This window comes from Coregonus lavaretus (genome assembly GCF_964263955.1).
Source record: "Coregonus lavaretus genome assembly, chromosome: 15".
In the NCBI taxonomy this organism is placed as follows: domain Eukaryota; kingdom Metazoa; phylum Chordata; class Actinopteri; order Salmoniformes; family Salmonidae; genus Coregonus; species Coregonus lavaretus.
Window position 1 is genome coordinate 27,909,049 of NC_140002.1, and position 26,725 is coordinate 27,935,773.

A 26,725-nucleotide genomic window follows, 5' to 3' on the forward strand; every position below is an offset into this window, starting at 1 on the left:
GCTAATGCAGCTGGTGCTAGAGAGATTGTGATATTCATCCATTTCCTTCCTGTGCACAGATTACATGCAATTGTACATTATTTTTAAATTGTAAGTTGCATTTCATAATCAGACAATTACATGCCTCCTCCCCAATATAATTTTGTTTGAAAACATTCCATTGTTACAATTTCACCTGGCATGACATAATATAAGTAAATATATGCTGCCTAGCATGATCTGGAATGCAGGATATATCCTGAAGTAAAATTCAGTAAAATCTTTTAAATGACCTATTATAAGCTCTCTGTCAGTGTACTTTTCTGTTCAGGAGGCCTTGGTTGGTTAGTGCAGTGAAAATTGAACCTCTCCTCACCCCTCAGTCTCTCCTCTCCCACCGTCTCTCCTTTCCTCTCCCCCAGTCTCTCCTCTCCTCTCCTATCTAATCCCATATTTTATTTGTCCAACCGTCCCATAAATGGAAGCACAGCTGGGACCAATGACTCCTAGCCCTGCATGGCCGCTGGGCCAGTTGGAGCAGGGAGTGCTGAGGCAGCATGTCCTCTTCGCCTCGGCCCGCTTGCTAGCTACATCTGGATGACCATTCAGTTCAGAGGTGAGGAAAGACGGGGAAAATAGAGCTCTTAAAATAAACTCTGTGCTCCGGCACAACGCAGCTTGGCTCCTCTAGTCTTCAATAACTGTGCGGAGGGCTAAGAAGGAACAGGATGAAGCCAACCAAGGCTTTTTGCCTACCTGGCTGCAAATGGAAAACATATTTGAATAGTACATACTACAACAGAATTTAATTTGAAAGTGAAGAGATGGATCACCGAAAAAGTGATCTATAAATTTGCACTGGAATTAAGAGTATAAATTTCATATTTGTTCTCCTCCAGAAATTCAGATATGGTTAATTGAATGTTCTTTACATCATTCAGAACCTTAACCAATATCATTTCACTCAGTCTGACCCCAGAGGGCCAGACAACTGAGTGACTGAGGTGTACCACTATAGTGGTTGTTTTGACAGAGCAGTCACCACAGAGATCCCACCCCACGCCAGCAGGAAAGTCAGCTAGGAGGCTCAATGCAGATAAAAGGCCCTTCCTTCTGGGGTTTCCAGGGTTTTAGCAGGATCAGGCTAAACAACACACTGTCAACCTGTTGGCAGCATTGTGAGCCGTCTGAGGCTGGTCGTTGAGCCTACATGGAGAGCAGAGGAGGCTGGTGGGATGAGCAATAGGAGGAAGGGCTCATTGGAATGGGTGGAATTGAATCAATGGAACGGAGTCAAACATGTGGTTTCCATACATTTGATGTGTTTGATACCGTTTCATTAATTCCATTCCAGCCATTACAATGAGCCTGTCCTCCTATAGGCCTCTCACTCTCTGCCATTGAACACCCGTTAATATCACTCTGCGTTTGTTTGGCCCCTTATTGACAGCTGCTAAATCCCTTTCACTGGGAGGCCCATGTTGATAAGAGGCTCCACCAGCTGAGAAAGGCTCTCTGAGGTACTGGCTAGCTGCTGAGGTACTGCTGCAGAGCTGTGGTGGTGGGTGGAGCAGGGCGCTCCTAGCAACTGGCAATGTCTGTCAAGCTAGGGCCCTTATGGATTTAGTAGTGTGTTTCAAAGGCCTCTGGTCTTTTCCAAGACATCTTGGTCAAAACATCTTTGTCTCGTTGTAGTGATATCAGGTATTGGAATATAGCCGTGAATAGCAACCCAAAGTATCAATAAAGCTGCCATTGCAGGTTGGATAACTAAGGTTGAGTTGTAGGGACAATCTGACACCCATATCGACTCTAGACTGAAGAGACTGCTTTCCAACCAGACAGTGTAAAGTGAAAGAGACAATTATATACAACGATACCATAACAGTGGTGTATTTACTCATGACCCTATATGAGAGGTTTACATTACAGCCAGAGCCAACAAAGCCAGAAAAAACTGACATGGTGCTCTGACGAACAGAGGAATTACAACAACACCCTCTTGCTTTCAGTACATTTCAAATTCAGTTTGAATTTGAAATTATCTGTAGACTGATAAAACTGATCCACATATGCATTTTGTTCTCCTTTGTGTTGATCCGACTCTTTTTACAAGCTGTGCCCCACTGCCAGAGAGAGAGAGAGAGCCATAGTCAGAGCCCCTGATTTTAGTAGACAAACCGACTGGGTCTATGGTAAATAGAGACTTCAGCCCACACTGGGCTGGAGCAGGTTTAAACCCCAGACCAGACCAGACCGCATATCACTACTGCACCCCGTCGCTCATTGTAGGGGACAAGTGCCCATAGGTCATAACTAAGGCTCGGTGCATGGAAACATATAAACATAGACTGTTCCAATGCTGGACATTTTTAACATTACAGCAGTCTGTATGTCTGCTGAAGCAGTTTGGGGAACGGCCTTGCTTCCAGCAGGTACAGTAGGTAGGTAGGTGTGATAATCAAGCCACTAAACCCCTTGAGAAAGGCACTTAACCTGGCTGAACCTGGGAACTGTATTCCACAGTGCAAATGGATACATAGTAAAAGCTGAGGGCGATGTCTGTTGTTTTCTGAAACAAAAGCATCAGCTAAACAGAGAATTTCAGATTTATGATGATTATTACATTTCATACTTGATGTTTACATCCAACCATCTGGGCATCATAAAATGTGGCAGTGATTCAGTGCTCAACTCACAGGAGAATGGTTGTGATAATGTCAAGGCCCTGGCCTGTACTAGAGAGTGATGCCTGGGCTGACTGACGGAGACTACGAAAACACAGGAATGCTCAAATGGCTCAGGGAGCAATGTGAAACCAGGGGAAACTGGTATTGTGTGAAATAATTTCCACCACACAATTATGTCTTGGCGAGAAAATTTAACATTAGCAATAGCAGAATAGCTTGACAGTATTAGGCTATGAAAGACATACTGCAGATTCCATTGCTGCGAGCTCCAGCACCAGCAGTAAATGGTGTATTGTTGTTTTAACAACATAATAATTCAATTAGATCTATTCAATAATGGGCTCACAATAGCAAAGAATATAATGGATTTTAAAAAGCATTAAGAAATGTGCATTCACTATATTCCTTGTGAATGATAAATCAGTTATACATTAAATATACTTAATATTCTCATGGATAGTGAAAGAACAAGGGGAAAAGCCTTTGTTTGCTGTGTGCTTTTTTGTGGTTGGAGTGATACTATACAGTTGATGTCTAACATTACAGATCCTCTGTGTGATTGATGCAGTGTGGTCATTCCTCCCTCCCTACCAGAGTGGATGACAACCATCTAAAAATACACCACTTTTCAACCTAACACTAATTGAAGGTTTTGTGCCCCTAAAGGCAGACTGACCGTGGGTCTACTGGCAGGAAAGGTCCATTAGGAGCCTGTGTAGAGAAAGGAAAAGCTATAAGAGCAGGGACACACACATACACTATACAGTACCAGTCAAAAGTTTGGACACACCTACTCATTCAAGGGTTTTTATTTATTTGTACTATTTTCTACATCGTAGAATAATAGTGAAGATATCAAAACTATGAAATAACACATATGGAATCATGTAGTAACCAAAAAAGTGTTAAACAAATCAAAATATATTTTATATTTGAGATTCTTTAAAGTAGCCACCCTTTGCCTTGATGACAGCTTTGCACACTCTTGGCATTCTCTCAACCAGCTTCATGAGGTAGTCACCTGGAATGCATTTCAATTAACAGGTGTGCCTTGTTAAAAGTTAATTTGTGGAATTTTTTTCTTAATGCATTTGAGCCAATCAGTTGTGTTATGACAAGGTAGGGGTGGTATACAGAAGATAGCCCTATTTGGTAAAAGACCAAGTCCATATTATGGCAAGAACATCTCAAATAAGCAAAGAGAAACGACAGTCCATCAAGACATGAAGGTCAGTCAATCTGGAAAATGTCAAGAACTTTGAAAGTTTCTTCAAGTGCAGTCTGGCTCTCCAGACCCAGAGTTACCTCTGCTGCAGAGGATAAGTTCATTAGAGTTACCAGCCTCAGAAATTGCATCCCAAATAAATTCTTCACAGAGTTCAAGTAACAGACACATCTCAACATCAGCTGTTCAGAGGAGAATGTGTGAATCACGCCTTCATGGTTGAATTGCTGCAAAGAAACCACTACAAAAGGACACCAATAAGAAGAAGAGACTTGCTTAGGCCGACCTCAACCCAATTGAGATGGTTTGGGACGAGTTGCACCGCAGAGTGAAGGAAAAGCAGCCAACAAGTGCTCAGCATATGTGGGAACTCCTTCAAGACTGTTGGAAAAGCATTCCTCATGAAACTGGTTGAGAGAATGCCAAGAGTGTGCAAAGCTGTCATCAAGGCAAAGGGTGGCTACTTTGAAGAATCTCAAATATAAAATATATTTTGATTTGTTTAACACTTTTTTGGTTACTACATGATTCCATATGTGTTATTTCATAGTTTTGATGTCTTCACTATTATTCTAGAATGTAGAAAATAGTAAAAATAAAGAAAAACCCTTGAATGAGTAGGTGTGTCCAAACCTTTGACTGGTACTGTATATACAAAAGTATGTGGACACCCCTTCAAATGAGTGGATTCGGCTATTTCAGCCACACCCGTTGCTGACAGGTGTATAAAATCGAGCACACAGCCATGCAATCTCCATAGAAAAACATTGGCAGTAGAATGGCCTTACTGAAGAGCTCAGTGATTTTCAACGTGGCACCGTCATAGGATGCCACATTTCCAACAAGTCAGTTTGATACATTTCTGCCCTGCTAGAGCTGCCCCGGTCAACTGTAAGTGCTTTTATTGTGAAGTGGAAACGTCTAGGAGCAACAATGTCTCAGCCGCGATGTGCTGAAGCGCTGAAGCGCGTAAAAATCGTCTGTCCTCGGTTGCAACACTCACTACCGAGTTACAAACTGCCTCTGGAAGCAACGTCAGCACAAGAACTGTTCGTTGGGAGCTTCATGAAATGGGTTTCCGTGGCCGAGCAGCCGCACACAAGCCTAGGATCACCATGCGCAATGCCAAGCATTGGCTGGAGTGGTGTAAAGCTCGCCGCCATTGGACTCTAGAGTAGTGGAAATCCGTTCTCTGGAGTGATTAATCACACTTCACCATCTGGCAGTCCGACGGACGAATCTGGGTTTGGTGGATGCCAGGAGAACGCTACCTACCCCAATGCATAGTACCAACTGTAAAGTTTGGTGGAGGAGGAATAATTGTCTGGGGCTGTTTTTCATGGTTCGGGCTTGGCCCCTTAGTTCCAGTGAAGGGAAATCTTAACGCTACAGCATACAATGACATTCTAGATGATTCTGTGCTTCCAACTCTGTCCACATACTTTTGGTCATGTAGTGTAGGATTGTCTACCGTTTGCCAGCCGAGAGTAATTAGCACCTCTGCACAGAGTGTCGGCAGTCAATCTCTTTTGTGTATACACAGCAAAGACCTTGAAGTCGCCAGCCACAAAGCCTGGTAAAATACTCCAAACCAGGTGGCAGTAGAGTTGTTTGGCAATTACAAAAATATACCATGGTACTACCATTGTCCTATTATGGTACTTTCACTTATGGTATAGTCTCAATCATGGAAATGTACCATGGTTTTAGCTTTAAGTATGATGGTACTTCCATGCACCTAAATAATACCATGGTATTGCCTCAAAAATTATCATATGGTCCCATTTTTATTAATTGTGCATTACCATAGTACATTTACATTTACATGACGCTCTTATCCAGAGCGACTTACAGGAGCAATTAGGGTTAAGTGCCTTGCTCAAGGGCACATCGACAGAATTTTTTCACCTAGTCGGATCGGGGATTAGAACCAGCGACCTTTCGGTTACTGGCACAACGCTCTTACCCACTAAGCTACCTGCCGCCATGACTGGCAGTATAATGCATTAAATAAATAAACCCCCCCAAGGTCAAAAGAGGTTGGTTGGTATTATACTGATTAATTTATATACCAGTATGGGCAAGTTTCTGATAAAGTCAGAAGCAGGTTACTTGTTGGTCCTAGTTGGTCTGTAACATCAACGAAAAAGGGAAATAGTTGCTGTGAAAAAGGGGTTATACTTTTTGTATTAATAGTACAGTTTTTTGCTCATGTTTGGGCTCCCTGTGTTGCAAACATGAAATGTGAGATATATGGTAACCTAATCTTTGTCATTTTGTAATAATTTACAGTCTTTATAGTCAATGGGTGTTGAGCTTGTTTCGGACCGCAGAGGGAGTCGCTCGCTCTAGTGGTTGCTTCACGCGCTCTCACTCTACAGTGGCTTTCGCGCTAGCCTGCCTAGTCAGTGTCAGTTGAATGAGAGAGCAAACTGAAAACTGAAGAGATAAGCACCAGATAAACAAAATAGTTAAAACATTATCATCAAGTTAAAATGAGTGTAATGATATAATTGTTGTAATTTTTTATGAGGTTTTAATAGCTTAATTTAGGTAGCCCCCCTACCTCTACGGAAGCACAGTTCCCGCTCAGCCCAGTCAAAGCTATTCGCTGCTCTGGCACCCCAATGGTGGAACAAGCTCCCCCACGACGCTAGGACAGCGGAGTCACTGACCACCTTCCGGAGACACTTGAAACCCTACCTCTTTAAGGAATACCTGGAATAGTATAATAGTAATCCTTCTACCCCCCCCTTTACTACCACTGTCTTTTGTCTAAACTAACACCTGACTTATTTCACCTGCTAGCACTGACTTGTTTAAAGAAATGTACTTATTGTGATCAAGATGTAGTTGTCCCACTGGCTATCCTAAGTTGAATGCACCAATTTGTAAGTCGCTCTGGATAAGAGCGTCTGCTAAATGACTTAAATGTTAAATGTAAAATAAAAGTATGTTAGCATAGAAGCTGACGTCGGCTATAGTTAGCTCCAGTCAAGCTAGCCTGCTGCAGTCATGGCGACAGGACCAACAAACGTTCTTGCTGAGTGTTAACAAAGTGAATCATTGTAACTTGCTGTTTTTAGGGATATGTTGAGAATTACATGATGAAAATGTATCTATGAGATAAGATGATAATGAATACCTTTTACAAATGTTTTTTTAGTATGTTGGCTATTTAGATTTGTATAGGAGTAGCCAAGTCAGTTGGAAGAGAGATAAACTAACTATTTGAAATACTCAAGGTTTCAGACTCCCTTCATTCTTCTCACCATACCCTATCCAGGTCCCAAGGTTTATGAGGGTACACTACACTAACAGACCATGTGTGTTGTGGTTTTTCACTATGAGCTAAAGGGGTTTATGAGATTACTAGGCCTACGCTTTGCCAATGCAGCACTAGTAGTCAATGTTGCATTAAGTGAGTACCATAAATTACTATGTTTTTGGTCACTTTACCCAAAAAACGGTGGGGTACAGACCATCATAATACATTGTAAACAACTATAAAACCATTCTATTTTTTTCATTGCACTACCAAGGTTCATTTTTCTACCATGGCAGGAAAATACCATGGTACTAGTGTAAATATCATGGTATTTTCCTGCCATGTTAGTACAATGAAAAAACTACTATGGTACTATCATGTTTTTTTGGTCACTACCATGGCAGGAAAATACCATGGTATTTGCACCAGTACTATGGTATTTTCCTGCCATGGTACTGACCCAAAAAAATGATAGTACAATGGTATTTTTTTCATTGTACTACCATGGTGCATTTTTTAAAGGGAATTTATTGCTTAGTTTATGGTCTAGATTCTAATGTTAGCTAACTAGCTGCGCTAATGTTGCTATTTTATAGAAAGCCCTGGTTGATACTAGCCAGATGTCCACTGCTGGATAACTACCTAGCAAGATAACAAATAAACAATTTAATTCACTCTCCATAATATGCATTTACATTTACATTTTAGTCATTTAGCAGACGCTTTCATCCAGAGCGACTTACAGTTAGTGAGTGCATACATTTTCATACTGGCCCCCCGTGGGAAACGAACCCACATCCCTGGCGTTGCAGGCGCCATGCTCTACCAACTGAGCTACACGGGGCCCTGACTGCCAGCGCCAGCCCATAGCCAAATGTTTAGCATATTCGCTAGCTAGCACAACATAGCTAGTTAGCTAGCTAACTAGCTAAGGACACTGCACTAACTCGGCAGCTAACACAGGCAGCTGTTTCATGGAAACCAATCCATTGTGATTTAATTATAATGTAAATACTAGCTACAGTGGTTAGCGAGCTTGGAGGAATCATTTAGTGTTGTGTGCACTTAGCTAGCTACCATCCAATAGCCTAACATTGGAATTTATTATTGTATTTATTTTTTATTATTCTACCCCCTTTTTCTCCCCAATTTTGTGATACCCAATTTGTCCTGCCAAGCCTGCTTCTTGACACACTGCTCGCTTAACCCGGAAGCCAGCCGCACCAATGTGTCGGAGGAAACACTGTCCAACTGAAATCTTGCGACTTGTGACGGCTGGCCGCCCAACAACCTGCCCGCTTGACCCTATCCCCTCCTCTCTTCTCCAGACCATTTCCGGAGACCTTCTCCCTTACCTCACCTCGCTCATCAACTCATCCTTGACCGCTGGCTATGTCCCTTCCATCTTCAAGAGAGCGAGAGTTGCACCCCTTCTCAAAAAACCTACACTCGATCCCTCCGATGTCAACAACTGCAGACCAGTATCCCTTCTTTCTTTTCTCTCCAAAACTCTTGAGCGTGCCGTCTTTAGACAACTCTCTTGCTATCTCTCTCAGAATGACCTTCTTGATCCAAACCAGTCAGGTTTCAAGACTGGTCATTCAACTGAGACTGCTCTTCTCTGTGTCACGGAGGCTCTCCGCACTGCTAAAGTTAACTCTCTCTCCTCTGCTCTCGTCCTTCTAGACCTATCTGCTGTCTTTGATACGGTGAACCATCAGATCCTCCTCTCCACCCTCATCAACGGCACGGCTCACTCTTGGATTGCGTCCTACCTGACAGGTCGCTCCTACCAGGTGGCGTGGCGAGAATCTGTCTCCGCACCACGTGCTCTCACCACTGGTGTCCCCCAGGGCTCAGTTCTAGGCCCTCTCCTATTCTCGCTATACACCAAGTCACATGGCTCTGTCATATCCTCACATGGCCTCTCCTATCATTGCTACGCAGACGACACACAATTCATCTTCTCCTTTCCCCCTTCTGATAACCAGGTGGCGAATCGCATCTCTGCATGTCTGGCAGACATATCAGTGTGGATGACGGATCACCACCTCAAGCTGAACCTCGGCAAGACGGAGCTGCTCTTCCTCCCGGGGAAGGACTGCCCATTCCATGATCTCGCCATCACGGTTGACAACTCCATTGTGTCCTCCTCCCAGAGTGCAAAGAGCCTTGGCGTGACCCTGGACAACACCCTGTCGTTCTCCGCTAACATCAAGGCGGTGACCCGATCCTGTAGGTTCATGCTCTACAACATCCGCAGAGTACGACCCTGCCTCACACAGGAAGCGGCATAGGTCCTAATCCAGGCACTTGTCATCTCCTGTCTGGATTACTGCAACTCGCTGTTGGCTGGGCTCCCTGCCTGTGCCATTAAACCCCTACAACTCATCCAGAACGCCACTGCCCGTCTGGTGTTCAACCTTCCCAAGTTCTCTCACGTCACCCCGCTCCTCCGCACATTCCACTGGCTTCCAGTTGAAGCTCGCATCTGCTACAAGACCATGGTGCTTGCCTACGGAGCTGTGAGGGGAACGGCACCTCCGTACCTTCAGGCTCTGATCAGTCCCTACACCCAAACGAGGGCATTGCATTCATCCACCTCTGGCCTGCTGGCCCCCCTACCTCTGCGGAAGCACAGTTCCCGCTCAGCCCAGTCAAAGCTGTTCGCTGCTCTGGCACCCCAATGGTGGAACAAGCTCCCTCACGATGCCAGGACAGCGGAGTCACTCACCACCTTCCGGAGACACTTGAAACCCCACCTCTTTAAGGAATACCTGGGATAGGATAAAGTAATCCTTCTACCCACCCTTACCCCACCCAATTTTTTTATTTTTTATAAATAAATATATACAAAATATTGTAAAGTGGTTGTCCCACTGGCTATCATAAGGTGAATGCACCAATTTGTAAGTCGCTCTGGATAAGAGCGTCTGCTAAATGACGAAAAAGTAAATGATAAATTACTCCTTGTGGCGGGCGCCTGCAAGCTGACGACCGAAGTCAGCTTGCAGGCGCCCGCCACAAGGAGTCACTAGAGCGCGATGTGACACAGCCTGGGATCGAACCCGAGGCTGTAGTGGTGCCTCTGATCGCTGCACCACTCGGGAAGCCCTAGCCTACATTGCATATGAAGTGTGAGTGGCTCATGACATTTAACCGTGGATGTACAGAGAAAATGCCCAATTTTTTCCTTTTTTGTTGTCACTCCTTTTGGCTCCCCCACGTGGGCTTTCGTGCTCGCTGATTTGCTCAAAGTCAAGTTGTTGGCCACTGACGAGTATTGCGATTCTACAAGTAGAAACAGCAGGTTCATCGCTAACTGGTCGGCACACAGCAGGTACCGCTTTTGTTCTAGCAAGAGAACAAATGGCCTCCCACTGTGATAAGTACCTATCGGCAGTGAGCTTATCAGTGCGTTTCATGCTTAACACGATATCCATTGTCACCTCATATAACACTGTAACAACTAATTCTAATGAGAGCACACAGTTTAAACAAAGTCAAGCTAATTGTGGATCATCATGAGACTTGTGTTTTCTTTAAACAACTACACTTTTAAAATAAGAAACTCATATATCAACCATTTCTACAAATATAACTCTCATTGTGTAATATATACTGAACAAAAATATAAACGCAACATATAAAGTGTTGGTCCCATGTTTCTTACACTGATATAAAAGATCACAGACATTTTCCATACTCACAAAAAAAGTTATTTCTCTCAAATTCTGTGCACAAATGTGTTTACATCCCTGTTAGTGAGCATTTCTCATTTAAAAAGATAATCCATCCACCTGACAGGTGTGGCATATCAAGAAGCTGATTAAACAGCATGATCATTACACAGGTGCACCTTGTGCTGGGGACAATAAAAGGTCACTCAAAAATTTGCAGTTTTGTCACACAACACAATGCCACAGATGTCTCAAGTTTTGAGGGAGTGTGCAATTGGCATGCTGACAGCAGGAATGTCCAACAGAGCTGTTGCCAGAGAATTTAATGTTCATTTCTCTACCATAAGCCGCCTCCAACGTCGTTTTAGAGAATTTGGCAGTACGTCCAACCAGCCTCACAACCGCAGACCACATGTAACCACGCCAGCCCAGGACCTCCACATCCGGCTTCTTCACCTGCGGGAATGGTGGAGACACCCGGACAGCTGATGAAACTGAGGAGTATTTCTGTCTGTAATAAAGCCTTTTTGTGGGGAAAAACTCAGTCTGATTGGCTGGACCTGGCTCCCCAGTGGGTGGGCCTATGCCCTCCCAGGCCCACCCATGGCTGCGCCCCTGCCCAGTCATGTGAAATCCATAGATTAGGGCCTAATGAATTTATTTCAATTGACTGATTTCCTTATATGAACTGTAACTCAGTAAAATTATTGAAATTGTTGCATGTTGCGTTTAGATTTTTGTACAATATATTTAGGCAACGTTCCATCTAAATTCATCACCTTTATAATGCACACTTACATTAAAATAGTGCACAGAGAAAAAAACAATGACGGCGATGTTTTGACATCATGGCCCTCAAAAATAGTTGGCTAATGTAAACCAAGCCAAGCTATGCTTTGAAAGACATGATGAGGGTCATCTCTTTGCTTGATGTCATGAGTGTGCTCCAAGGAAAGCTAGAAGGTTGTACCGTTAACTCCCAGGGTGTCATTCTAAACCATACAACCTACTACCTCAACCCGGATGCACACATTTTCAGTAGGCCTTCTTCTTGTCTTGTCCGCTATTTGCAAGCCAAGAACACTAGTATCTTCTGATTTGTACTGTAGTCTCTTTTTCCATCCTGGAGGATAAGGTTGCTTCCATTACTGTCAAAAGGTTGGAATATGCTATCAAATCAAACAACACTGAAACATTATGGTTCAGGCTTTGTTCAAGTAATCAGACTTGGCTACTCTTACACAAACAATGTCTTGGAGCTCCTAAACACCACAGGACAGCAAATATCTATAACTAGTCATTTTACAAATAAAGGGCATCAAAGAGACAAAAAGTTGCCATTATAAAAAAAGATGCTGTTCACACCACAATGACAGAGACCCACAGAGAGGAGCTTGTGATGTCAGATTCGCCACAAGATCGGATCTACGGGTTTGTGCCAAGTGGTTAGTTGGAAAGTATCCAAATAAATATGGCAAATTACACTGAAAAATACGTTACACTATGCCACAAACCTGGGGCCCAACTGTGTTAATATGTCACTTTATGTAAGTGGAGAAGTCTACTGTACCATGCATGAAACAGGCTGTCAAATCAAAAAGAATGTCGTTGATAGGTTGATGTCCAAAAATACCTCCAGAATCTCATCCTTACACTATCCTAACCAACAATAAAGTGATGATAATAAACCACTCAATAAAACCCTGTTCCATCTCAATCACAGAGTGGATAAATTCTGTTACATGTGTTGAATCGTATAAGGATCTGAAGTGTTTTGAGCCGAGCAGAGGGATGTTGGCTACAATGTAGGAATTGAGAAAGAACAACACAATAGAAAGGGCCAGAGGAAAACCGCAGGGCCGAATCTCCCAGAAATGATCTGAAAATATACTGTACCTGTCAAACTAAGTCAGATCAAACCAAATACAGCTACAAAATCTAAATAACTACAGATGTATTGCTTGAATGTACAGGTGAGACTGCAAAGGCAAAGAATGTCTCCATAGCTTTTTGTCTGGTCTATAGACATGTAACAAAGAGGGCATGTTGAGGAGAGGAACACAACACAATGTCTGTGCCAGATCCAAGGTTCACAATTCAAGAAACAGCCATTGGATCTTTTGGTAATTCAGGATACAAACAATAACACAATGTATTGTAGAGGGTAACTACTTTCTGAAGGTAACTTACCCTGTTGATTGTGTGCCTTTCAGGGTAAGGAGTCACCCACGGTCATTTCTCACTCTCTTCCTCTCTGAAAACACAAAGAAAGTAACAACATTAATAGGTTTGTTCAAAACCAGCAGTTCCACACCCTACCACACAGTCTTATGGTTCCTAAATTAATAGCAATAGTACAATATAAACGACTTACTATATTTAAACACACAATATTTCAGACTGAAAATAAATGTGTTGGTGAATAATAAAGCAAAGAAAGAAAAAGATGAAGAGAGAACGGCCTCACAAAAACCCTGACAGTACCGGCAATTGTATTGCAATAGTATTCTGTCCATTCTAAAGCAGATTCCATTTACAGTTGCAGCCGCTCATATCAGGAGTATCACATGCTTCAGCAGTTCCCTCCAGATAGGAAATGTGCATGGCAGTCCAATAAATATGTTGTGGAGGAGATCTCTCCCCGTCTATTCTCTTCCCCCAGAGAGACATGCCAGGCAGTCCTCCTCTCCTCCTGGCTAGCATGCAGCACTGAGGCTGTGGCGAGAGGATAGGTTAGCCCAACTTAGCCCAGAAAGCAGCAGCAATTTAGAAAATCATGGCAAGGAACTGTATAAAACTGCCCGGGTGAACGGGATGCCATGGCGAATGGGATGCCAGTGTAATGGAGCATGCCACGGTCAGCTAGCGTTATCTGTGCCAAATACAGAGTTCCCCAACACATCTGAATATTCCTGGCTGTGGTTGCATGGCCGCAGTGCGACAAAGCCAGGTATGGAACGGAACAGGGCAAATGTGCCAGCACCAGTGCCACTTACCCAGATCTCTACTAACCATTTGACATTCATCATTTATATTTGGTTTGGATTGTTCTGATCTCTCTTTTGTACCCAGCCAGAGACAGACAGACAGGAAGCAGGATTTATCAGGAATCAAAAAGCGATGAGACATGGGTGCCATGCAAAAAAAGCGTCCGCTTCTGATTTAATAAAACTAAAGTTGAGTTGTGCTTTTGCGCCCAGCTCCACTGGCAAATCGGGTTAATTTCAGCTCCACACCATCCGCCATTTTCTCAGCAAACACAAGAATGAAAGAAAGCCAAAAAAAGAAAGAATAAAAACCCTTTGCTGGCATCGCATTCCAAGTTTCCCCCTTCACTCCCTCTCTCCCTCCTGGCACCATAACAAAACCTTGGCCAAGGAGGTCACATGATTTCCTACCAGAAAGCCACAGCATTCCCATAAAGCATTCTGCTGACATTGTTAAGACATCTTTTGTCTAAATCAAAACCTTAGCCAGCCCAGCCTGCCCGAAAATCTGGCACCTTCAAGGGGGGAGGGAGTGCAGAGGGAAGGGGTGGCGTTAGGAGTCATGGCAACCCCAACCTGGCAGGCTGCCCATCATCTCAAGGTGGAGAGTAGCCGGGCCTAATGTGCTGTCGAACAGGAATGCCTGGAGCCTTCCAAAGTCAATTTGATGTTCATGGTGGGTGCTTTCAATTCGCCTCATATACCAGTTCCCTTTTTGATAAAATAAATGAAAAGGGCTCTACAGATGACATCTTCTGCCGCTTGCGCACGCACAAACACACACTGCTTGGAATATACAGTATCTGCCAGCATTCACATTCATTTAGAATACTAGGTCTTCTCTGCTTGTCTGTGTAACTGGGCATTGGTCCTTCATACAGCTCTTCTCCTCATCCTCTACGTTGTAAAATGATATTTCTACTTCCAGCTATCATGACAAACAGCAAGCCTGCTGCTGTGGCTGGGAACATACAGGAAATGTACAGATAAAGTCAAACTATCCTATGTTGCTGTGTCTCTCCTGTAAACGTTCCATGAATCAAAAGTAGTGTGCAATGTTTCTCCTCTTTTTCACTCTCTCACAAACACACAGTGAGGCACTGGTACAGTAGGAAAAAACACACACACACACACACACACATAGTTTGGCCATGAGACCCTCCTTCGTACAGTAGAAGTACACACACACAGGAGTCAGGCGGTTCAAGACAATAACTCATGCATATAACACGCCCTGACTCACACAGAACTAGCCATACACCATGGAGGAGCTCTAATTTACATCCAAAAGCCTCTTTTACATGTTTCCCCCACATCATTTAGCTTTAAATCAAAAGTGCTGAGAATCTGCCATGCTTCCTTACCTCCGAAAATGATTAAAAAACACATTACGCTGAGAGCCTGAGACTGTCTAGGATTGACAGACTGGCTGTGGTGGGAGGAAGAGATGGAGGAAGGGTAGAAGTTATCAAGCCAAAACCAAGCCAAATTATTTATTTTCTTTTAGGAGGTAAATTTATATTGACTTCATATGATTTAGATTTTAGATTTTAGTCATATAGCAGACGCTCTTATCCAGAGTGACTTACAGTTAGTGAGTGCATAGATTTTTCATATCCCCCAGCCTGTCTAGTAACATGTAGTAACATGGTAACGATGATAAAACGTTAATGTCACCTCACCCCTCCCTCACGCCCCCTCACTCCCACTGAGGGGTCATCTGATATCCTGAGAGGCAGGAGGCCAGGGTCAAAGTTCAAATGAGACCAGAAAGGGAAAAATGGTTTCTCCTGGGATGGAATATACCATCGTAAACCAGACAGGGGTGAAAAATCTGACAGACAAACGGTAATTTGAAACAGTTCAGGGAGGGGAAAAGGGGTGAAACGTAGGGGAGAGGAAACCATTAGATTTGGACATTTACTGCATTTATCTAATTGTAATGAATCTGATCTGAACCACCAAAACAATATTCCAAGACGGTTTAAAGATGACTATGTTGATAGAACCTAATGCATGATGTGAGTGAGATAGTCCTTACAAAATGCCTCTCTGGTGAAAGACTAATTTACCCTTAACATGAACATACTTATCAGCAGTTTTCACACATTTCTGAGGCATGCCATTTGCTGTAAGAGTGAAATTTGTAACGTTATTTTTTATTTGGTTTGTTAATCTTCACGACAAGCCTGCGCTACAGGCAGCCTAAGCTTTGGGGGAAGATAATATCAGCCGTTTTATTCTCCAAAGGCTCACAAGGGACAGAGTGTTATTTCTGTCTCAAACCAAGAGTCCACCATTATTACCACTAATTTGATGTTGCCTCCAGCCATGACAGGAAATATACAGCCCACAGGTTAATCCAGATGAAGGTTCACACTGTCCTGTCCTCTGACTGGGTCAGGCTGAGGAGAGGACTGTACTGTATATGCATCTGCTGTAGAGAGGTCCATGTTCGTTTTCGTGTGGTTAACATAGGCTACAGCACAGGCAACAGGTCTGTTTTGTGCTCCCTCACCTTTGAAGCAAGGGAGAGACAAATCTTCAGCCTTTCTCTTCAGCCTTTTCAGAGAGTAAGCTTTTCAGACAGAGTGAGAGAGAGAGAGCGAGAGAGAGAGGCAGAGAGAGAGACCGAGAAAGGGGACTGAGGTTGCTTCCCCTGCAGAGAGGCCTTTCCTTGCCTTGTTCTGGCCCCTCTTCTTAAATGGTACCAGAGGTTTGCCAGGCAGCCAGCCAAGACGATGACTTTGCCTGACCCGCCTGTCAGTCGATTCTGCTGCCTAGTGCCAGACTAAACACTTACACTTTCGGCAAGCCTCATTGGCTGCAGCTGCCTTCTCTGGGGCCCAATCAGCAGGGAGGGGAGGGATAGAGTACGTAGACCAGGGTTATGAGCGGTGGGGAGAGGAATAGAGTTGAGCAGAGAACAGACACACCAAAAACCCAACCAACCAAATCAGGTACTGCCTCAAAACAAGGAAATATCACACCACAGGAACAACATTGAATCTGGACAAAATAACTTTGTTTCCTGCTATCAAGTCTTTTCACTGAGATTAAAAACGGATAATTCAGGGCAGGTTGTCTAAAAATAAATTGATACGGAGCCACAGCATCTCTCTCCAGTGGTAAATGACAATGAACTAAAACAAAGTCTTTGGAGAAGGGCTAGTCTCTAATTAAGATACAGTAGTAGCTTTGAGTTAAAGTCATTACGCAGACGTAAAGATAGTGGATGCTTTTGCATAGCTAGCAAATGTTGAAGTCAGCCAAACAATAACAAAATGAAAGGGCATCAGTCTCTGAATAGCACTGAATTGATTACCTGGTCTGGGCTGGGTGAGTCTTCAGATAAGACCGCTATCAGACCTTGTGCTTTTATACCAGCGTCGCTAAAAAGGATCAATACACAAATATATCCTACACATGAATTAATGTATAAAGTCATCTCTATGGATCGATGGATTTGGCATTACACAAAGCTGGAGAAATGCATTGTCTTAATTGACCTGAGCCATTTCAAATTAATTCAAAAGACAATTAAAATGGATTGGATTTCTATGGCACCTTTCATCCCGGGATCTCCGAGAGCTTTACATTGTGTGGCTGGCTCCCCTCATGACCTGGCATTGTGTTTTAATTACCAAGGCTTTATATCACAGCTCAGGCATTACAACATTATAACAAGGACACAGGAAAAATGCTAATCTTTACACACAGCCATTGGCTTAACATTTAAAAACTGATAGACCTGATTTAATTACGATTGTATGAAGATAAAACTCCAGTATTGCCACCGTATGCAATGTAATTACAAAGTAACAGACTGACAGGCCAAAGTCTGCCCGGTAACATAGAGGAGTTAGATCTCCTCAATATGGGAGATGCTGCTGCAGGATGACGTGATGAGAGATTTACCAAGATGGCTGCAGCTTATTTTTCTTTCATCATGTCTCTGTTCTGGGCATGCAATGTGGCACGGCCCTTCCAAATGAAATATTGGAAATAATGTTTGAGTTATAAAATGTCTTATAACAACAAGATGTCATCATTAAAATCATATTTTATAAGGTCCTATAGTGGAAGCGTTAAACAATTGCAGTTTTTAAATTCACATCAGTTATGCCAACCCATTTACTCCTTTATGCAGTCCAGAGAGACAAGCTGGAAATGTTCAAAACATATCAAACACCCTTCACTTCTTTATCTCAACATAGACTTTCCACAGGCCTCTCCAGACAGACAGACAGACAGACAGACAGACAATGAACAGGCTGTAATCTAACGTATTAAGGATAACTTTTCATTTGGCAGCAGAGTAAGCTGTTTTCATAATGATACCTTCTCTCAGCATGTCCTTACCAAACAATTTCCCCAAAGACAATCCCCTTCACAAACTCTCATTATCAAAGCAATTGACTGACAATGTAAAAATGAGCACTGGAAATTATTAAAATGAGTGTAAGCCCTTGAAAAAAAATATATTTCCTATCTAAGACTGTAATTAGGCTCTTTGCAAAGCAATCAGACACAATTAGGAAGTACCAGTCAATAAGGTAAAACTCATAAGCCGAGGAGAGATTAATTAATATTTTATCGTTTTTGAATTACTATTGGTACTATTAGATGCCTTTTCCCCAATCCTCTTTAATGTGGAGCCCATTGTGTAGGTAGGGCCTAAGTCTTTACAGCTGCTAGAGTCAGTTCCTAGGCTAAAGCTTCTCCCAAAACAAGTACATTAAAGCAGCCAGCCAGGTGACTTGCAGGTTAATCAGCTTTATTGCCAACAATCCTAAATAGCAAATTGGGCGGTAGTTTCGCACCCAATATAACTAAATTCAAAATCATTTGGACACACATAAAACATTTAAAAATAATTCACCATCTACTGTTAAAAACATTGACCAAACTACGCACACTTTACATTGCAAGCTGCTTGAAATTATAGTCCTACAAACCCCCCAATGAATGTAGGCTACAGATAGGATTAGATTCAGATTTCCTTCTTCTTTTTGCAAAAAAAATTCTGAAATCATTCTGTGCTGTCTGAAAATACCACAGCCACATTGTTGGATGTGAAATGAATGGTTAGATGAAATTCCAGACAAAAACGTGCTCCTACATTTAAATGCTCCCTTATTTGAATACTCTATATGCAATATGCATTACATCTCACAACGAATTAATGTTTGATGGTCTATGTCATATTTCTAAATTCTTACAAAACACAATTTGGTATCTAGACATTTGTCAGATATTGCTAAACTTTTCCTGAACAACAACTCTTACTGTATGAATATTCACATTGTTTCTGCACTGTGAAAAATAAAGCTAATCATTCATTACAATAAAATGTTCTATGGTTTTGTTTTCGCAGTAAAAAAAACAGACTTAGACACAATAAACGATGCAGTGACTATTTCAGGTAATGTTTCTGGAATATAGTGTGGTAAACCATAGTGTTCAGGAATATAGTGTGATAAACCTTAATGTTTCTGGAATATAGTGTGGTAAACCATAGTGCTCAGGAATATAGTGTGGTAAACCATAGTGTTCAGGAATATAGTGTGGTAAACCATAGTGCTCAGGAATATAGTGTCGTAAACCATAGTGTTCAGGAATATAGTGTGGTAAACCATAGTGTTCTGGAATATAGTGTGATAAACCATAATGTTCAGGAATATAGTGTGATAAACCATAATGTTCAGAAATATAGTGTGGTAAACCATAATGTTCAGGAATACAAATAAATAAAAAACATAGCTCTCAAAATATCTATGAGAAATGTTTGTGTAAAATGAAAATGAGAGCAATTGAAGTATTTCTAGAAAGGTTGTCGCATCAACCAGCAGAAAGTATATACACTCCCCTACGTATGCATTTGGACAGTGCTGCATTTGTTTTTGTTTTTGGCTCTATACTCTAGCATTTTGGATTAGAGCTCAAAGGTTTCATATGAGGTGACAGTAATCAGTGTCACCTTTTATTTGAGGGTAGTTTCATACAGATCTGTTTTAGCGTTTAGAAATGAAAGCACTTTATATCTAGTCCCCCATTTGATGTCATAAGTATTTGGACACATTTCACTTATATGGCCAGTTTCCCGGACACAGATTAGCCTAGTCCTGGACTAAAAACTAGAATCTCCATTGAAAATGCTTTTTTGTCCAGGATTAGGCTTAATCTGTGTCTGGGAAACTGCCCCTTAGTGTATTAATAAAGTAGTCAAAAGTTTAGTATTTGGCCCCATAGTCCTGTCACACAACTTGTGACTCTACAAACTTGTTGGATGAATTTACAGCTTCTTTTTGGTTGTGTTTTGGATTATGTTTTGTCCAATAGGAAGTGAATAGTGAATAATGTATTGTTTCACTTTTATTGTCAGTAAGAATATAATATGTTTGTGAACACTTCTACATGAATGTGGACACTACAATAATTATGGATAATCATGAATGAATAGTGAATGACGATGAGGGAGAAAGTTAGAGGGACAAAGATCATACCCTCCCAAAGATGCTAATCTCCCCCATTATAGGTCATGGTGAGAGGTTAGCATGCTTTGTTGTAGCCTCTAACTTTCTCACATATCATTATCCATGATTCATTCATCCTTTTTTAAAATCATTATCAGGATTGATTTAGAAGTCTTCAGAAACATCTTAGCTACTCACTTAGAAAGAAAATGAATCCAGTCATCATTAACCATTCAATTCCTATTGGGCAAAACATACCCCAAAACCAAAACAAAACAAATACATCCAACGAGTTTGTAGACTCGCAAGCTTGATGTAGTCATTGCATACTAAGAATATGGTTGCTTGGCTATCCAGACTCATTGCTCCGGCCAAACGCCACGCCCACAAACTTTTCTTCTCTGCAATTTGAGTCCTTCCCCGACAATGAATGCAAACACATTCTAACAGTTCTGATTGGTAACAGAAACCGATGGGTTGGGCAAGAACACACGTGGGTAAAGTGGCGTTTCGAAAATTCGTCATTGGCTTTGATACTCTGATTGGTAAGAGACGATCCAATCGCTGATGGATTTGTTTTGTACAACACCCCTCATTTTGACGTCACCACAAACGACTTCAATGATGACAGTCTCAGACTGAAGTATGTAGCAAACACAGAGCAGAGGAAGTATTCAGTTTGAGTCGTCAGGCAAGGAATATGGGAACAAATACTAAACTTTTGACTAGATCTTCAAATGGGGGGACTAGATCTATAAAGTGCTTTTATTTCTAAACGGTAAAACAGATACGTTTGAAAATACCTGAAATAAAAAGTGACATTCAGGGCTCTACAGTGTGACCATTTTACTCGCATATGCGGCAAAATATTTTGCTGTGCAACCTGGAATTTTAATTTAGGAGCACCAGTGCGCCTTGAAAAATTAAGGATTCTAGCTTTATTACCTCAAATATTTTTAATTGTGCTCCTAAATTTATTTGTGTGCGCCTACATTTTTCAACTTAAGAACACGCGCACTCGTTGTAGAAAAGGTCAGCGTAGAGCCCTGACATTCTGTGCTGTCACCTCATCTTTTTTAAAATCTCAAATCCAAAATGCTAGAGCCACATGTAAAATGTTTGCATCACTGCCTAAATACACACGCAGGGGAGTGTAACTTCATTCTACATGACATGGGTGGCAGGGTAAAGAAGCCCTAGGTTAACATGCAGCTGAGGAGACCCATGCCAAGCATTGGCTCAACGTTCACGTTCATCCTATTGGAATTTAAACATTTGCCTTTAATTATCATCATCTCTCTGGCTTGACTTTAGCCAAGGAATGTGACTGACATCCATGCATGGCCTGGAGCTAGTGGTATAGAAGGGGGAGCAGTCAGAGAGAAGTGTTCATGCTTAAAACAGAACATGTGGCTCCTCACCAAGAAAGCCATGTAGCCTACAGAGGGAGGAAGGGAGGGAGCAGAGCAGCACGCGTGTCATTCAGTCAGTCAGTATAGTCAACCCAGGCCGTGGATGATGATTCCAGGCAGAGCAAACAGGATGAGACAGAGCAGAGGATTATACTGCAGCCCTGGTGCTTCCACTGGGGCCTCCCCTGCTGTGCTCCATGTTCCCAGCTCCCTTTGTCTGGCGTTAACCCATTATATCCCACGGAAGAGCCCATTGAGTCTGGTGTCACACACCGCAGGGGCCATTTGGCATGGAACAATGATCTCAAAGAGGTTACATAGCATTGCCACTGATTCCTCTATCTCTTCCCCCACTCCAACCCTCCTTCGCTCACTTTTTCTGTTTCCTGGTAGATTTGTATATTCACTTGTTTTCTTATGTGCTGTTTAAATCGTTGTAAACACCTCTTACAACAAACACACCACCTAAAGAAGTAAGTGTCCTCCAGTTTAATATTAAGTACTCAATCAACACCCATATTGTCATTGATAAGAACACAGTGGGATTTTTTCTTTAATGAGTTTGATGTGAAGGAAATACTGTTTCTCCCGGACCAGGCCCAAATCCCCATCATTCGCATGAAGAAAAGACGGAGATATAGGTGTCGCAGATCTGGATGCCTTGTGAGAATTTGTCGGCGAGGGGGTAACCCGCCTCTACCATCCGTTCTATTGGCCAACGTGCAATCACTGGAGAATAAACTGGATGAGCTCCATTTGAGACTATCCTACCAATGGGACATTAAAAACTGTTTCACCGAGTTGTGGCTGAATGACGACACGGATAATATACAGTTGGCTGGGTTTTCCGTGCATCGGCAGGACAGAACAGCTACGTCCGGTGTGTGTCTATTGGTCAATAACAGCTGGTGCGCGATGTCTAATATTAAGGAAGTCTCGAGGTATTGCTGGCCTGAGGTAGAGTATCTCATGATAAGCTGTAGACCACACTATCTTACCAAGTGATAGATTTTTTTTCTATTTACCACCACAAACCGATGCTGGCACTAAGACTGCACTCAACAAGCTGTATAAGGCCATAAGCAAACAAGAAAATGCTCATCCAGAAGCGGCGCTCCTAGTGGCCAGGGACTTTAATGCAGGCAAACTTACATCCGTTTGACCTCATTTCTACCAGCATGTCACATGTGCAACCAGAGAGAAAAATAACTCTAGACCATCTTAACTCCACACACAGAGACGCACACAAAGCTCTCCCTCGCCCTCCATTTGGCAAATCTGACCATAAATCTATCCTCCTGATTCCTGTTTACAAGAAAAACTAAAGCAGGAAGTACCAGTGACTCACTCAATACGGAAGTGGTCAGATGACGCGGATGCTATGCTTCAGGACTGTTTTGCTAGCACAGACTGGAATATGTTCCGGGATTCATCCAATGGCATTGAGGAGTATACCACCACAGTCACCGGCTTCATCAATAAGTGCATCAGCAACGTCATCCCCACAGTGACTGTACGTTCATATCCCAACCAGAAGCCATGGATTACAGGCAACATCCGCACCAAGCTAAATGCTAGAGCTGCCGCTTTCAAGAAGCGGGACACTAATCCGGACGCTTATTAGAAATCCTGCTATGCCTTCAGACGAACCATCAAACAGCCAAAGCGCCATTACAGGACTAAGATTGAATCCTACTACACCGGCTCTACTACATAGCTGATGTGAGCAAGACCTTTAAATAGGTCAACATTCACAAGGCTGCAGGGCCAGACAGATTACCAGGACGTGTACTCAGAGCATGCGCAGACCAACTGGCAAGTGTCTTCATTGACATTTTCAAACTCTCCCTGACCGAGTATGTAATACCTACATGTTTCAAGCAGACCACCATAGTCCCTGTGCCCAAGAAAGCGAAGGTAACCTGCCTAAATGACTACCGCCCCATAGCACTCACGTCGGTAGCCATGAAGTGCTTTGAAAGGATGGTCATGGCTCACATCAACAATATCATCCCGGAAACCCTTGACCCACTCCAATTCGCACACCGCACCAACAGATCTACAGATGACGCAATCTCAATCGCACTACACACAGTGTGGTGCCAGGACAACAACCTCTCCCTCAACGTGAGCAAGACAAAGGAGCTGATCGTGGACTACAAGAGAACGAGGGCCAAACACGCCCCCATTCACATCGACGGGGCTGTAGTGGAGCGGGTTGAGAGTTTCAAGTTCCTTGGAGTCCACATCACCAACAAACTATCATGGTCCAAACACACCAAGACAGTCATGAAGAGGGCACGATAACGCCGTTTCCCCCTCAGGAGACTGAAAAGATTTGGCATGGGTCCACAGATCCTCAAAAAGTTCCACAGCTGCACCATCGAAAGCATCCTGACCGGTTGCATTACCGCCTGGTATGGCAACTGCTCGGCCTCCGACCGCTAGGCGCTACAGAGGGTAGTGCGTATGGCCCAGTACATCACTGTGGCCAAGCTTCCTGCCATCCAGGACCTACAGTATATACTAGACGGTGTCAGAGGAAGGCCCAAAAAATTGTCAAAGACTCTAGTCACCCATGTCATAGACTGTTCTCTCTGCTACCGCACAGCAAGCGGTACCGGAGTGCCAAGTCTAGGTCCAAAAGTTGGAGCATTGCAACCTGTGCTCTGGGTACACATGGATAAAACTGAATTACTGTAAGTAGTGCCATATGGAATTCTGTGTGTGAGTGAATGAGTGTATAATCTGTATGTGTGTACTCTGCAGGAATGTGTGAACACTGCAAAATTACTCTCCAAGAGATGGAGTGTGTGTGTGTGTGTGTGTGTGTGTGTGTGTATGCAAAATGTTGGACACTACAGGAAAAATCGAATTACTGCACTATCAAGGTGTGTGTGTGTGTGTGTGTCGAAGCCAGAGAGATGTGCCTGGTGTTGTGGGTACACAGTGACTGGTAGAAAGTGTAATTACTGCAGTAATGCCCTCCATGATTAATGATATGGGCCTCTGAAACCAGTACATTGGGCCAATTGCAAATTACCATGTTAAAAATAGCGGCTGAAGAGAATAGGTCAGCTCAAAATGTCTCCCAGTGTGTATTTATCTACAGTGTACAGAGCACAAACGGGACCGAGTTTAGGAAACCCTGCTCTATTCTAATGCAAAGAATACAGAACAAATGGCTGTGTAGGCCTAAATGTGTTTGACAGGTCATATTAGAAAATAATAGGATAGCTCTGACAATTCCTTTGATTTTAACACTAGTTTGGCATTTCGGGATAACCCATGCAATAGTGTAAAATGGATGGAATACCCTTATAGAGAACAGTATGAGATAAGTAATTACACTGCAGACATCATAACAGAACTTTACAGTGGTCCTGTAATTATGTTGACATTATGCTATCTTTTATGTTTTTTTAATGCTTAAACTATTAAAAAGTGCTATAATTGCAGTATGTACACAGAGAAACCCCTGTGACTGCAATTACAGCACTTTTTAATAGTTTAAGCATTAAAAAAACATAAAAGATAGCATAATGTCAACATAATTACAGGACCGCTGTAAAGTTATGTTATGATGAAACCCCTGTGACTGCTGCACTGCACTGCTCCAGCAGAATTCTTTAAAGGTCTTTTGAAACATTCCTGAAATAAGTCAAGTTCAAATTGCAAGTCAAACACTATTTTCATTACCACACTGCAGTATGCATAACCACTGTTCCACGTTTAATCTCTACAATAGTCCCCCCACCCACACACCAACCGCCTTTTCAGTTGGAGTGCACTTGACTCAACCCAATGACACTCTTTAACCACTATTGAATCAAAAGCCTTTTTTTTAAGCAAGGAACTTGGAATAGCAATCAGAGAGTCCTCTGACTATCCAAGGCCCTCAGTCTAAACTGGACATTTGGATATGAAGCCTGAGCCAAGGCCAGGGCCCAAACCAGACAGAATTTTCTACATGTAAATATTAACAGCCTGTTAACTGTCCAAACTATACTGAACAAAAATATAAACACAACATGTAGTGTTGGTCCCATGTTTCATGAGCTGAAATAAAAGATCCAACACATTTTCCATATGCAAAATAGCTTATTTCTCTCAAAGTTTGTGCACAAATTTGTTTACATCCCTGTTAGTGAGCATTTCTCATTTGCCAAGATAATCAATCCACCTGACAGGTGTGGCAAATCAAGGAGCTGATTAAACAGCATGATCATTACACAGGTGCACCTTGTGCTGGGGACAATAAAAGGCTACTAAAATGTGCAGTTCTGTCACACAACACAATGCCACAGATGTCTCAAGTTTTGAGGGAGCATGCAAATGGCATTCTGACTGCAGGAATGTCCAACAGAGCTGTTGGCAGAGAATTGAATGTTAATTTCTCTACCATAAGCCGCCTCCAACGTCATTTTAGAGAATTTGGCAGTAAGTCCAACTGGCCTCACATCCGCAGATCACGTGTAACCACGCCAGCCCAGTACTTCCACATCCGGCTTTTTCACCTGTGGGATGGTCTAAGACCAGCCACCCGGACAGCTGATGAAACTGAGGAGTATTTCTGTCTGTAATAAAGCCCTTTTGTGGGGAAAAGCTCATTCTGATTGGCTGGGCCTGGCTCCCCAGTGGGTGGGCATATGCCCTCCCAGGCCCACCCATGGCATAGCCCCTGCCCAGTCATTTGAAATCTATAGATTAGGGCCTAATTAATACATTTCAATTGACTGATTTCCTTATATGAACTGTAACTCAGTAAAATTGTTGAAATTGTTGCATTTATATTTTTGTTCAGTATATTTGTTTTAGCTAATGGAATGTGTACCTAAATGCCCACCAATTTTCCTACAATAAGTTTAATTGAGTCCATCTGCCAAGTGGAAACCAGGTAGAAAATACCTTGGAATGACTTGACAGAAATAGCAGTATTCAGACCCCTTGACTTTTTCTACATTTTGTTACGTTACAGCCTTATCAAATCTACACACAATACACCATA